The 13,429-nt window shown below is 41.6% G+C and overlaps 1 long non-coding RNA gene across 1 annotated transcript; it reads right to left on the reverse strand.

The window, feature by feature from the left end:
- Nucleotides 1–1,758: 1,758 nt before the first annotated feature.
- LOC143157887 (uncharacterized) lies at nt 1,759–12,925 on the reverse strand. The gene is made up of 3 exons (XR_012994866.1): nt 12,785–12,925; nt 8,045–8,167; nt 1,759–2,529 (listed from the first exon to the last, which is right to left on the reverse strand). It is a non-coding gene; the product is annotated as an uncharacterized LOC143157887 (long non-coding RNA).
- Between the last annotated feature and the right edge of the window lie 504 nt (nt 12,926–13,429).

Genomic DNA, 13,429 nt, shown 5'->3' on the forward strand with positions numbered 1-13,429 from the left:
TCCTTATTCTACTAGACGTGTCCATGGGCTGGGAGGAGAGGACTGTACATAATGCTCAGGATGTGGACAGACAGTAGCATTGTATTTTTTCTTTTCTCTTTTCTTTTCTTTGATTCTTTCCCTTTTCTAATAATTTGTAATGTTTTGTTTTAAGTACCGAGCAGACATCTTCCTAGAATGATCCACAACGCTTCCACAATCTGTTTCCTGAGATGTAATAACTGATTTAGAGCGTTTCAGTGAGTATGTCTAGTTAGAGTTATTTTTCTCCATGTGTTTTACATTCATCTACATTAAAATTTACCTGCGATTTACAATTTTGTTAGACCTATGGCTCTCCCACAGCAATACCCCAGTTTTGTTAGGCAGTGGTACGTTGACTCTTTCTGGCTTTGTTGTGCTTTGGTTCAGCTATCTCATCCTGCTGTATTTGTGGCCTGCCTGCAGCCACCTTCTCCACAGTAGGTAACTTGTGGCCATTCTTTTGGTGGTAAATTGAGATGCTTTATCTCTTTCTTTATCATATTTACCCACCCTGAGTAACCATTTCATCAAAAGACAGAGCTAGTTCTTGCTCCCCTAATGCTATTGCAATGCCATTTGAAGGAATTGCGTTCTAAGACATATGAAATTTTATATTGGTTTTTTTGCTTGTTTCCAGAAATTTCCGTGCCTGATATCAGTGTATAGCAGTGAAGGTATCTTGTTGCAATTTTCTGCAGGGAAAAAAAAAAGTCTTATACTTCCTTAGTGATATTCTTACTTCAACTGAATAGTATTAAGTACAGATGCATGTCAATCTCAGTATCTTTTTAGGTAAGTACTATATTTTTGTATATTTTGTCACTAACTTATTCCAACTACTTAGGCTAGAGGTAACTGGAGCTAGTTATTATACTTTTAAATTCAAAATTCACTGCAAACTCATGCCTACTGAAAAGCATGCTGTAGTCAGGCCAGGAATACTATATTCCACAAAAATAAATGTATATGGTCATTTGTTAAGCATGGTTACTGTCTAGTATTGTAATCTCAAGGAAGGCAGAACAACTATAAAAAAAGCCTCATCATAAACAAATATATATAATGTAAAAAAATCTCTACCTGTAATTGCTTAATGGACCAAGTCTGCCTACATCACAAGCATTGGCTCTTTCAGACAACTTGCTATCTATGTCTTTGTACTTTTTGTAAGCCAAACAGCCTTAATGAAAGCAATTGTTCTTTTTAGGTCAACATTAAAGTCTTTTCTGTAAATCATCCTTATACCTATCCTTTCAAGCAATTTTTTTCTATAATAGCTTGGCAATCATTATCTTGGTGCTTTCAACTAAAATCTCAACAATACTGAAAGCCTTCCCTTACAATGGGGTCTAGGAATACACTGTACTGGTTCTCCAGAACTATTTTTTGTAGCGTCTTGTTCCTAACAATAGTGCCAGGAATAATAGTCCTCATTTTCACCTGAAACCAGACCACATTTTTAATCAGATTCACAGTACATAACATACCTCTTGACTTAGGTCCATTGCACTGTCAAAATGCTCTGAGTGCATCTGCAACCACTAATTCTTTCCCCACTTGGTGTTCAATTTGCAAATCATACATCTGTAGCTGAAAAAACAAGCTCTATTCTTAGCGGCAGCAGAACGGTTTGCCAGGCCCCTTTTGGCACTGTCAACAAGTGGTTTATGGTCAGTGTCAGCTAATAGTGGCCTCTCATAAATAAAAAACATGAAACATTTTTCACCCGTGGACTGAGACCAAAGCCACATTCTTTATTTGAGTTTATTGAAAGCTTGGTTTTTGTTCATTCCTATGATGATTATTCTATTGGGGTTTTTAAGTTTTAACCACACCATTGTAAAGGATTGTGCAATGCTTTTCTTAGAGCCATCAAGTGAACAAACTTGTTTTGCATTTATCAGCATAGCAACTCATGACTGAAATCTCATTGACCCCTTTAATTTCTTCCTTTTTTTAAGGGCCAGAATGAGTGTTTTGTCTTTACTGGGATGCAAATTTACTACAGCCTCTTGGTTCATTAAGCACAGAAAAAATCACTTGTATTTACCATTTCTCTAAATATTCCTCTCCTTTCTAGGTAACAGAAAATGTTCCATTTTACTGTAACTATTTAGCTTCTTGGAGTCAACATCTAAATGAAGGGTCCTTTTTCTGCACTGAATTGCGCATGCCTGTACATTTGTTGGTTCTCCTCATTGCTGTATGATTCTGAGACAAAAAGCATACTTCCCTATATTCTTGCCCTGGACTTAGGGGGTTTTGTGAGATCGCTGGGATTTTTCAAGTGTAGCACATAGAACATAGGTGTGAACTTCTTTTTCCTCTGAATATAACCTTGGAACATGTTTGACACAGCTGGTTCCCCTGCCATCTCCAGTGAATGCATCTGCTGGATGAAACCAAGGGGTTTGGTACATTTCTAATGTGGTCTTTTCCCTCAGTACTATTATGTCTTTTCCATACTCTGTAAAATGGAGTGTAAACACCTCACACGGGAAAAACCTGGAAAAAGTTAATGAAAAGATATTAGTACCATACCCTTCCTTTTACTTTTTCACACACGCACGTACACAAAGTTGAGACCAGAGAAGCAATTAGAAAATCTGCTGCAAAGGCATGGTGAAGGGGCAGTTGCTCAGTGAGCTGCAGAGTTGCAGGGGGAGAGCAGCCTGTGGCAAGAAGAGATGGGCAGCGAAGCCAAGAAGCCGCGGTCCACGGCTGGCCGGTGAGTGAGCTCAGCGGGAAGTGGAACAGGCCGTTCCTGGGGAAGGGCAGTGATGCCCAGCAGCAAAGACCCCACTGGCAAGAGTCTGCAGCACAGGGGAAGCCAGAGCCCAAGGGGGCCATGCTTAGGTGTGTGCATCAGGCTGGGCTGCCACCCATCAGGGGCTTCCCTGGCTCACGGGTCCTTGTCCCAAGGCACATGAGGGACACCAACACTGAGCTCTGTGGTCCTTCCCTGATTATAAGCATTGGATTATGGCAGTCTGTTTTCTTCTGTCCATAAGGTTGTTGCTGTTTTTTTCCCTTGGAGCAAACACATTTGCTTTTAGCACCACTTTGGCTTCTGCTCCTCTGACCGTGTTACGAGTAATGTGTCCCGTTAGCTCTCAGGCTGACTGTCCATTTGTCATCTGCTGCATCATTTTCCTATAAGGCTTGTTTGAGCCAGCAATACAGTGGCGTTAGTTGTTCTTCCTGTGCATACGCACCACAGAGGTGTGCGTCCAAGGTTTTGTATCTTTTTCCATATGCTTGGCATTGGCAGTGCTGTTTGGCAAAGGATATGCAGCTTTTTGTGTTATTTCCTTGTGGAATTTTATTTTGAGCTCTCATATACTTTGCTATCCTGGGTCACTCATTTTGCATGTCTTGCTGGGCTTAGGTGTCCACTCCTAATGCATGTCATTCTGGACAGGTAAGATCCTTTCCTTGAGAAAATCTAAAGGTTAATTTGGGGAACTCCACAACACTCTTGAGGTGTTTTGTCTTGCATCTAAATCCAAATTTATCATTTAATATGTGATATGGTTAATGCCACATACCTTTCAAACTGCAGCCTTCAGCTGTCAGCCTTTGTTCAATCTTTTTCACTTCTTTTTATTTGTTAGCGTGTTGAAACCTGTTTCTCCTAAGTTTCACCTTCATGTGGAGACACAGACAAGATAAGAAACAGCAGAGGACAAAATCAAGGTGAAATTATGCAAAATCAATAGCTACACTATTGTTTGTGTAACACAATGTGTGAAATGAACATGGTACTACACTACAGAGACTGTAAAAAATTTTAGCTTTCCTGATTTTTTCAGTTACTATTGCTCAGACTTTCCTAAAATTATCACTTTCAGAAAGTTCAAAACATGAGTAATTTCAGCCCCCAGACTGACATCTATGAAGAAACACATGTATAAAGAAAGGGCTGATTTTTAGTAGAAATTTAGTCTCTTAGCTGTTTAAGCATTGACAGGAATCTGCTCCCTCTTTGTACTGTCCCTTAAAAATGATATTTCAATAGACTTACTTGTCTAACACAGCAAAATGGAAATAAAATTAAATTTTGAGCTACCAAATGATGTTGTTGAAAGAATATGTTCCCAGTGTATGAACAGAAAAAGAATATGTTTGTTGCCTGCTGTCTCCTCCAATTCTGACCTGAATGACCCACGCCCCTGCCTTAGCATCTTAGCAGAGAATATAAACCAGCTCCTACTTCTGAAGGACAGTCATATAATTTCCATCACTCAGTGTCACAGTTTGCCTCTCCATAAAGCTTTTCTTGATGGAGGGCTAAGCATGCTGACTTGAAATATGGAGTCATAGAATGGTTTGGGTTGGAAGGGACCTTTAAAGATGATCTAGTCCAACCCCCCTACCAGGGGCAGGGACATCTTCAACTAGATCAGGTTGCTCAAAACCCCATCCAATGTGACCTTGAACATGTCCAATGATGGGGCATTCACAACTTCGCTGGGCAAACTATATGCTTCAGTTCTTACCCTGAAGACATTAATATTTAATTTTTTATCGATGCTTTTTTGTGCCCTCAGTAAAACAACTCTTCCTTTTCAGGCTGGGAGTGTTTCTTCAGAGGAGTGCTCACTTGTATGTCTGTTCTCCCACGCCGACCCACAAACACTTCTCCCATACAGCACCCCTCCACTGCAACCAAAATCCTCCTCTGGCTTTTGCAGAAAAACAGGCATCAAACAACATGAGAAGCAGAAGCTATTCTACCTCTCCACACACCTATTAGTAGAGAAAAACCTCCCTACCATGAGTCTAACCACTAAATAAGAACTTTCCAGCCTGATACCCTTTACCACTGTGAATTTCATGGTCTGCAAGCACCCTCCCAGCTTCCTCGGCAGTGATGTTCAGCAATTACAGCACCCACCGATGTCCTCCGAGGTCCCTCAGGCCAGAACCCTCCCTAGCATGTGCCAGTCCAGAGCTGTTGCTGTACTGTGGGGCTGCCGCGAGGGCTGGGGCTGTGCACGCGGCTGCGCCGTAGGCAGTGCCAGCTGGGAGCCCCGGGCACAGATGGCTCCCAGACACCATGTCCTACGCGCTGGTACGGCTGCCTGCGCTGGATCTGCTCACAGCTAGAAAGGGTTTGATTTTCTCTGCATATCTCCCTTGGAAATTAACTGTTTCTGTTTCATACATCAGCCACTCTTCTAAATTACAGGTACAAAGTTAGTGGCTGATTGTGCACTGCCATGGCCTGCTGTCAATGTATTATTGTTTGAACATCTGCCTGTTTAAAAAAACCCTGCTTAACTCTAATTGCAGTTTTGGGCAGCATCTTGGCACAATGCACTTCTGAGGTTTGATTGACTATTTTGTCTGTTTTCGTCTTCTGTGGAATGATTTTGCTCCTTTACAACAGGCATGGTCTTCTCTGAAAACATCTAAAAGTACGGCCATACAAATTACTGCAAAGACCAGAGGGTGAGACATTCTCCTCTCCCAACATTTCTGAGTGCACATGTTGGCTGGTTAAGTGCAATGCTCTTGCATGCAGTGGAGCTGGGCCAGCTGACACCACTTGTGAATCTGGCACTTTGCATTTAGACAAAACTACTGTTTCACGCAGAATCTATTTTTTTCCTCTAAGGAAGGAGTCCAGGAACTGCAATCACAAAGGGGTTTACAAATGCGTCTACAATTTAGAGCCTCAAAACGGCTGTTCAGCTGTTGTCTTATCCTGGATTAGAGACAGCAGGTTCCTGGAAGCCTTCTGCCCCGAAGTGCCAACAGCTAATGCCATCTTCTTAAACCCACCCCACTAGACCTCTGCATGAGGCGCACTGCATGTGAGCAAGCTTGCCTGGGGAATGCTTGACTGATTTGGCTCCACAAAAAATGCAGCAAGGAAAGAATAGATGCAGACCCCATAGTTGCCATCACCCGCACTTGTTCAGCACTTTTGTGATTACCCCTGCCATTGGACATCTGCGAGAGAAATTTGACTCGCATCTGAGGCCACCACAGACAATGGCACGGGGCAGGGTGGGAATATCCATATTTCCTCTGGGTCTTGTTCCACTTGCCTGGAAGAAGTCAATATGCAGTAGTTCAGAGAGAGAATGAGGATGAAATCCTTGTTCCTGGTGAATTAGGGCATCCCACTAGAAAAAGGGATACAAGGCTGCCAGGTTTGATGAAAAGTATACAGAAGTAAAACTACAGCAGTATTTAGGCTCTCCCCCGGGGAGGTAAGTATACTGATCACTAGTCTATACAATAATTTTCATTGTCCCACTGAAAGTAGGAACTTACCTATAATGCCTGGGTACCATTCCTGGATTCAGGCATAAGTTTGTATTCTCTCTTAGTAACTATGAGAGGTCTCTTCTTTCTTTTTTTTGACTATTACTGGAGTTGTATACATAAATGAAGATTAACCTCAAATGATGGGGAGCTAGAAATTAACCGCAGCAGGATTTTAAACAAGTGAGATATCTTGTATGGATCTATGATATTGTTAAGCTACCTTTTTCATGTATAATTTTGAGTCCTGTAGCTCACCAAGAATTCTTTTTCCCAGAATTTGAATCCATTTTTCTTTGTTTACACTGAAAATATTCTACATTCCCCAAGTACAGAAAACTACTCTGACTATAAAGCCTTGCAGTTGCAGCTTTTTCTTGTCTGTCACTTCTAGCAGTTAGAGAGTCTTATTTATGACTTTAATATAAATTTCTTCCCCAGTGTATTTGTCATTGTGATCTTGTCGAAACTTTTGTTTTAAGTCGTAAAAGTTCTTTATCCCCAAAGGCATTATTCTGTATCAGAATTTTGTCCTTTCTCACGCCTAAAAATGAAACTTAAGGTTTTCTTGATCCTGTGTGTTAATTCTCTCCATCTTTACAACTCTTTTCAGTTACTTTTCAGTGATACCTCTTAGATTTTATGTGTGTGCTTTATTTTAACCTTGTGATGAACTCCAAGAGACTGCAGTTTGTCCAAGAGACCGGTGGGATGGACAAGAAAGGATTTGTGCCCCTCATTTCTCAGACTTTGGGCTGGAGACAGAGAATGATACCTAAATATAAGCAACTAATGTAATTTGAGATATCAGATGGCTCAGATGTCTCAAATGTCCTAGGGCATTTCAAGTCCATGGCCCTTGAAATGGCACTAAATGTCTATGTTCAGGTAACTGATTCCCACCCCAAAGAGGTGGGTTTGACACCTGATGTTAGGTAGCTAAATATAGGTGTTTACATGTGAGCTAGGTGCCAAGCTTGCATTATAGTCAACAGGGCTGAATTCAAACTGGCAGCTGGAGGCACGCTATCTGATGCCGCATGTCACTCCACACTTATTTTTAACTTTCATAAAGAGTACGCAATGCAGCTTGTATGTCACGCTGGGGTGACAAGAAATCACTCCTCAGCCAGAGGTGTGTCAAAGGCATTGCACAATTGCCCTCTTTTCAGATAAAATGGATTTTCACAGGAATGCACGTGCTGGGTGGCAGGTGGGCTGTAAAATTAGCCAGAGACGTACAAAAGCTTTGCACCCACAGCCCATCATGCAAGGTCCCATAGCAGAGTATGACGCTTGCAGGCTCCATGTCCTTCTTGGTCCAGGTCAGCTCAGCAGCAGCACTGTCCGCGGGAAGCAGAGCTGGGGGAGCACCGGCACCTCCAGGAAGGCAGAGGCCTTGCCAGCAGACACAGCAGCATGTACCAGGCATGAGGTGACAAAGATGGCAGAAGTGCTGGGGCAGCGCTAGCAGGCAATGCCTTGCTGCCACATGTGCTAAACAGTCTGTGCTGGTGTGCAGCAGATGCAGCTGTGCCCTTGGCATGATTACAGGGTTCACGTGGGGCTGCCGAGAGCTGAGCACAGGGCACATGCGAGGTGCAGGAGGTGGAAATATTGTGGGGCGTGCACAGACCCATCACAGGCACATTTTGCTCTTCAGGATGCCAAGTGAGAGCAGAGTGGGGAGTAACCAACATGCACAGATTGACCCAAGGGCCTGAGTGCGATCTGCAACACGTACCGCTGTGAGAGTATGCACATCCTCAAGCAATACTTGGAGAGAATAGGTGGACCATGAAGCATCCATCCTTCTTTTGTAAAGCTGAAACTTCTCGAAGTCTTTAGTCAAAAAAACCCAGACTCCCTGCACAAATGTTATTTCAATTTAGTTTTGTGATCAAAAATACTGTCCTGCTATTACTTTTTGGGTAACAAATGATGCAAGTTAGTGCAGTGAGGTTGTAGGACTGGGATACCTAGACCTGCCAAGATATGTATGCTAACCAGTCAAAACATATCAAAGATTAAAATGTCAAATAACACTTTTCACTGAAACTTGAATTTTGGCACAATTTTTAAAAAATGGTAGAGGATGGGAGGGCTCAGTGAAGCTCCCACAAATCTTTAATTTAAGGTATCTGTTCTATACTAAATAATTATGAAATTGTTGGCATCACATCTGGACTTTTTGGTTACACATTCTCTCTTAAAACGGGGCATAGCTAGGGTCAGAACCATATTAACTACTTGGAGGCCCTAAAATACGTCTACATCTTAGGTATTATAAGCCAAAGCCTTTATCTGACCGGATATAGCTCAGATATGTGTTTTAAGGATATAATTATGACTAAGACAATAAAGATAATGTCTCAACAACACATTTTAATTCCCAAAGAACTAAAAAATTTCTCCTATTTCCACAGCAAATGCCTTAAGTAAAGTGAACAGACTAAATAATTTCTAACAAACAGCTTCATTTTTTTCCAAGGGAATCTTGAAAACTGCTTTTAAAAATCACCCACATCTATTCAATATGCAACACGTTACATGAATGTCAAGTTATCACCACATTAGCAATGGAAAGATGTTTTTCAGTAGAAATTTATGCAGCAGAACAAACCCTGAAAAGCATTTGCCTTGTCTTTTCTGCATTGTGGATTTATTTTCTGGAAAGGTATGAATGGCCTCCTAACATTGAATCCCACCTAACAATTATTTGCAGAGAGTCAGACTTTGATGGCTTTTTTCCTTAAAGCACCAAGAGTGAGACTCACTTCATACAGGGAAAGGGAGGAAGTTGTAGGAAAGAGGTTCCTTCACAGCATTGCTAAGTTAAGACCTGTTGGTGCTGGGCATGTAGATGTATGTGGGCTGAATAGCCAAAACCACTGTCCCTGGCAGAGCTGAAGTCCCTTCCCTGTGGCTGCCCATAAAGCATGGCAGTCAGCATCCACTCCTACCCCTGCAACTGATGCTGGAGAAGTCAAGAGGTTCTGACAGTGCAACCTGAAGTGTGAAGACAATGATTTATCTAGCATCCTTCCCAAAAATCGCATTGATATGTGACTGTGTTGTGACCTTTATTCTTTTTTTTTTTTTTTTTGTCAGATGATAATATTTGGAAGTAGATGAAAGAAGCACAAGACGATGTGGGTATGAAGAGTAAGGCAGGAGAATGGAGAGTTACAGTCAAAGATGAAAGAGAAACATTAACATTTTGTTGAAAAACTTCCAAAGTAAGTTTCCTCCCAAATTTGTAAAAACAAATTCAGACTGTTTTTAGACTCTTTTTTAATAAGCAGTTTGGATAGTCCACTGTTACTGGTGGGACAAATCAGGTCCTTAAGTTGCTGATGTTTGGGAATAGTTGAAATTTATTTACATTGTGAGGCCAGCTTTATGCCAGCTCCTGTCTGTACTCTTGAGGGTACCAAATTATGTCTTTCAGAGTTATTTTCAGAGTTACTGAAAACAGTGTACCTATGTGTACAGGTATGAGGAGAAACCACAAAGCTCAATAATAAATAGAAATTCTGATTGTTCATTGTACCTGCTGGTCTGGGTACAATACAAGTACTATCTGTTGAGCAATAACCCAACATTTACCTTCTAAAGAGGCTGCAGAAATAAATATCATAACCCTATTCCTCATCCTAGGAGGGATGATTACCTACTTCAGTTTTTTTAGTGGCAGCAAAACTTCTAAACACTGAGATTTCCCTTTCTAAATGTTAGGATGAAACTGCCAGCCAGTTCATCTGCAAATTCACTCTTTGAAAAGACCTATAGTATCACCTAGGTCAGGAAAAACACTCTAAACACTCTAAATTTAATACATTACTAAGCTACAGACTTTCTCCTGGGACAAGAAACACGTACATCAGTTTCTATCAATTTAATTTGTGGCGAGTTTCTTGGTGGAAAACAAGTAATTGTGGTGAAGGAGCTTTAGCTTTAGGTATTTTTTTTAACCTAGCAGCAGAATATTTTGGTGAAAACACTTGAATACAAATCTTTGAAGACTGTGATCTCCTCTTTATGGCTTCTAAAAGATCTGTCATATCGTTCTCTTTTTTTTAACAGCACTCAATTACGTTTTAAAAGGTTTCTATTAACCTCTCTTTTTGAATTAGACTCAAATCATTCCCATCAAAAAATAATTTAAAAAAAACTTTAAAGTCTGATAACTTCCCCTCAAACAGAGAAAAGGGGAACCCTCTGTTACCCCTACAAAAAATTGCTATAGGTCATATAGCAGTAATATCCAGAGGACAATTTAAAGACCCACAAAGAGAATTTCCTTAGGTAAACCTTTTTCCTTCAGAGCAGGCATTGTAGGTTTATTTTGAAACCACTTAGATAATGTTATTACTTTCTATAGAAAAGCTGTAAATATGTATTTTGTATAAGCAAAAAACCATAACATATTCTCAGCACTAGCTTATTTCTAAATGCCTTCAAAGAACAATGGGGGGGCGGGGAGGAGAGGGAGAAGTCATCTATATCATGCTGTACCCAGCAAATACTGCAAGGTTAGATTCCTCAATCTACTGTAGTCATCCCGCCACAAAACTGTGTGTGTCATGGATCCTGCAATGTATCCTCCTTCTGCTGATGCGGGCGCCTTTTTAGTAGCTGACATTTTTGCTGCCATGAGAGCTAGAGAGAACCTCTGGCAAGCACTAGACATAATTTCTTTAGAGACGGGACACATCCCACTCAAAAAAAAATATATCAAACTATGCCTTACAGTGATTCCCAATTTTCCGGTTTTAGTAAAATTTTAGTTCTCCTTCATAAGAAGTCACCAGGATATGATTTAGGTAATCATACACTTTAAATATTTTACCATTAAATATCTTCTTATATCTTAGCACCAGAATATCGTACTTTTTTGTCAAGATGGATATTTTGCTCCCACCTCTTGAAATAGATGGATATTTTGCTGTTCATTTCAGGAGAATGAAGAATTTCCATATTGAGCGTTTCTTTATTCTGAAAGTATTGAAACAGTCCATGAGGTAAGGACTTACTCATCATAAACGAAGACTACCACAGTCTAGTCATTAATTACTGAAGCGATACATTCTTGATGTAAAAAATAGAAAATTGTCATAGCACAAATAAGCTCTAACAAGTAGACGTTCAAAGTCCAGGGGAAAGCAGTAAAATGCATTGTTTGATTAAGCTGCTGAAGACTGACATCTGATATTTTCTGAGTATCCATAAAAAAAAAAGGTTTAAATATAAATTGCAGATTGGAGTAATGCATTCCAGGTACTTGCTTGGTCGAAAAGGAAAATATAAATCCAGCACGCAATTTTTTTCCATAAGAGGTGAGAACGCTGGGGTCCTGTCCCTGCAGCAAGGGCAGGACGATGCCCAAGACATTCGCACAGGCTTGTATCTGGAAGAAGGAGCTACACCCAACTGGTGGTGGCCTCTCAACAGAAAAGAGATCAATAAAAGAGTTGGTTGGGGATGTGAGGAGAGGAGGTGAGGGGGCCCTCTTCTGCTTGGTTGTCAGGTTGGGAGTCTCTGCATCCTGATTCAGAGCTAGCCTGGCAGCTAGAGCTAATTCAAGAGAAGCACAAAAAGCTTGGAGGAAAAGTCAGCTTCAACCTGGCTGCTGTTTCTGGAGAAGACAGTGCCTTCATCTGCTAGCCAGCTCACCAGGTTGACGTGCGAGTGGGCTGAGTCCACAAGGGCTGTCTGTTAGTAAGCCTTGCTACCAATGCTAAACAAAAGATTTGCAATGCAAAATAGGGAGCAAAAGAAATCAGAACAACAACAAAAATTCTGTGTGTTGGAGTCTCTGCACTTCAAGTAAGCAATTCAAAATCCAAATTGAACTCCCTCCCTAGGTAGGAAACTCTTAAATTGCACCGTCAGCTTTATTCAACGTCGTGAGATTCCTCTGGCAGCCCCTCAAAGTCACCTGCCACAGAACAGTGATCACGGATTACACAGCATTCCGTCGGCATGTGGGTTTTTCAGGGTCTGACATTTGATTATACTCTCCATCCTTTTTAAATAAAAAGGCTGTATGTATTTTTAACAAGGGTGCTAACGTGTGTGTGCGCATACATTATATATATAAAAATGTGTCCATGCACTAAATTATAATATATATCTATAATACAATACAATAATTCCAGGAAACTGTCAAAACCAGCCATTGAATCATTGCTGATTATTGTTCAATGATTTAAAAAGGTGAGTGATGCATCCCAAACTGACATTTTTCTAATGTGTTTTGTAGATAGATGCTGTCCCCAGGCAAGGCACCTGCAAGATACCACTGTTATAAGGCAGGTGGCTGATTCCCTCATGTGCACAATAAAAGGCACTCAAACCTCTAAGCAGAAGTTGGAGAGGGGCTGCCTTCCCCAGCTCGTTGCTATGTGGAGGCTGCGTTACATCTCCAAGGTGGCTGCAGGTCATGCACAGACCTGCGCATTAAATCTCTTGTGCCCCTCACCTCTTTCCAGTCGTGCATCCATTTGCACTTCTTCATTAAATCGTGGCCATTCTCTGCAGAAAGACCCGGGAGGCTCACGCTCTGCCCTCCCTGCTTCCCGGCGCGCCCCAACCAGTGTCAGCTCTGGAAAGAGCAGGGGCAGTCCCTGTGGACAGAAGGGTTTAGGGAACTGCCTTTGCCCTCTGAGCTATTTCTCCAAAGGCCTGACTGAGGACATGCTGCCAATAGATTACCTCTCCTGCAATCTTTATCCCTAGGGCCAGTTTTCAGCACATTGGCAGCAGGCAGAGGACACTGTTCCCAGCTAGCGATGACACAGAGGCTTTCTCAGATGACACAACACCTTTTCGCTTTCCCTCTCTGCTTCTGCAGAAGGAAAGGGAAAACACAGCTGCCAGCTCCTGATGCACAGTCAGGTCCCAAGCCAGGTCCTCCCTCACCTTCAGCATGATGTGGCTGGCAGTCAGGATCTAACATGAACAAGTCCAGACCACTGCATTTCACCCGTCCCGATCAAAGCACGGAGTATATCCACGTATTGAGCCACCCTTGGGTCATCGGGCTCCTCAGCAATGAGATGCCTTCTTTTTAGAGGTGGAAATAGGAGAAAAGGAGAAGAAGGGAGGAGGAGAATAGACTTCTGTA

This window comes from Aptenodytes patagonicus, chromosome 3, assembly GCF_965638725.1.
Source record: "Aptenodytes patagonicus chromosome 3, bAptPat1.pri.cur, whole genome shotgun sequence".
Classification (NCBI taxonomy): Eukaryota; Metazoa; Chordata; class Aves; order Sphenisciformes; family Spheniscidae; genus Aptenodytes; species Aptenodytes patagonicus.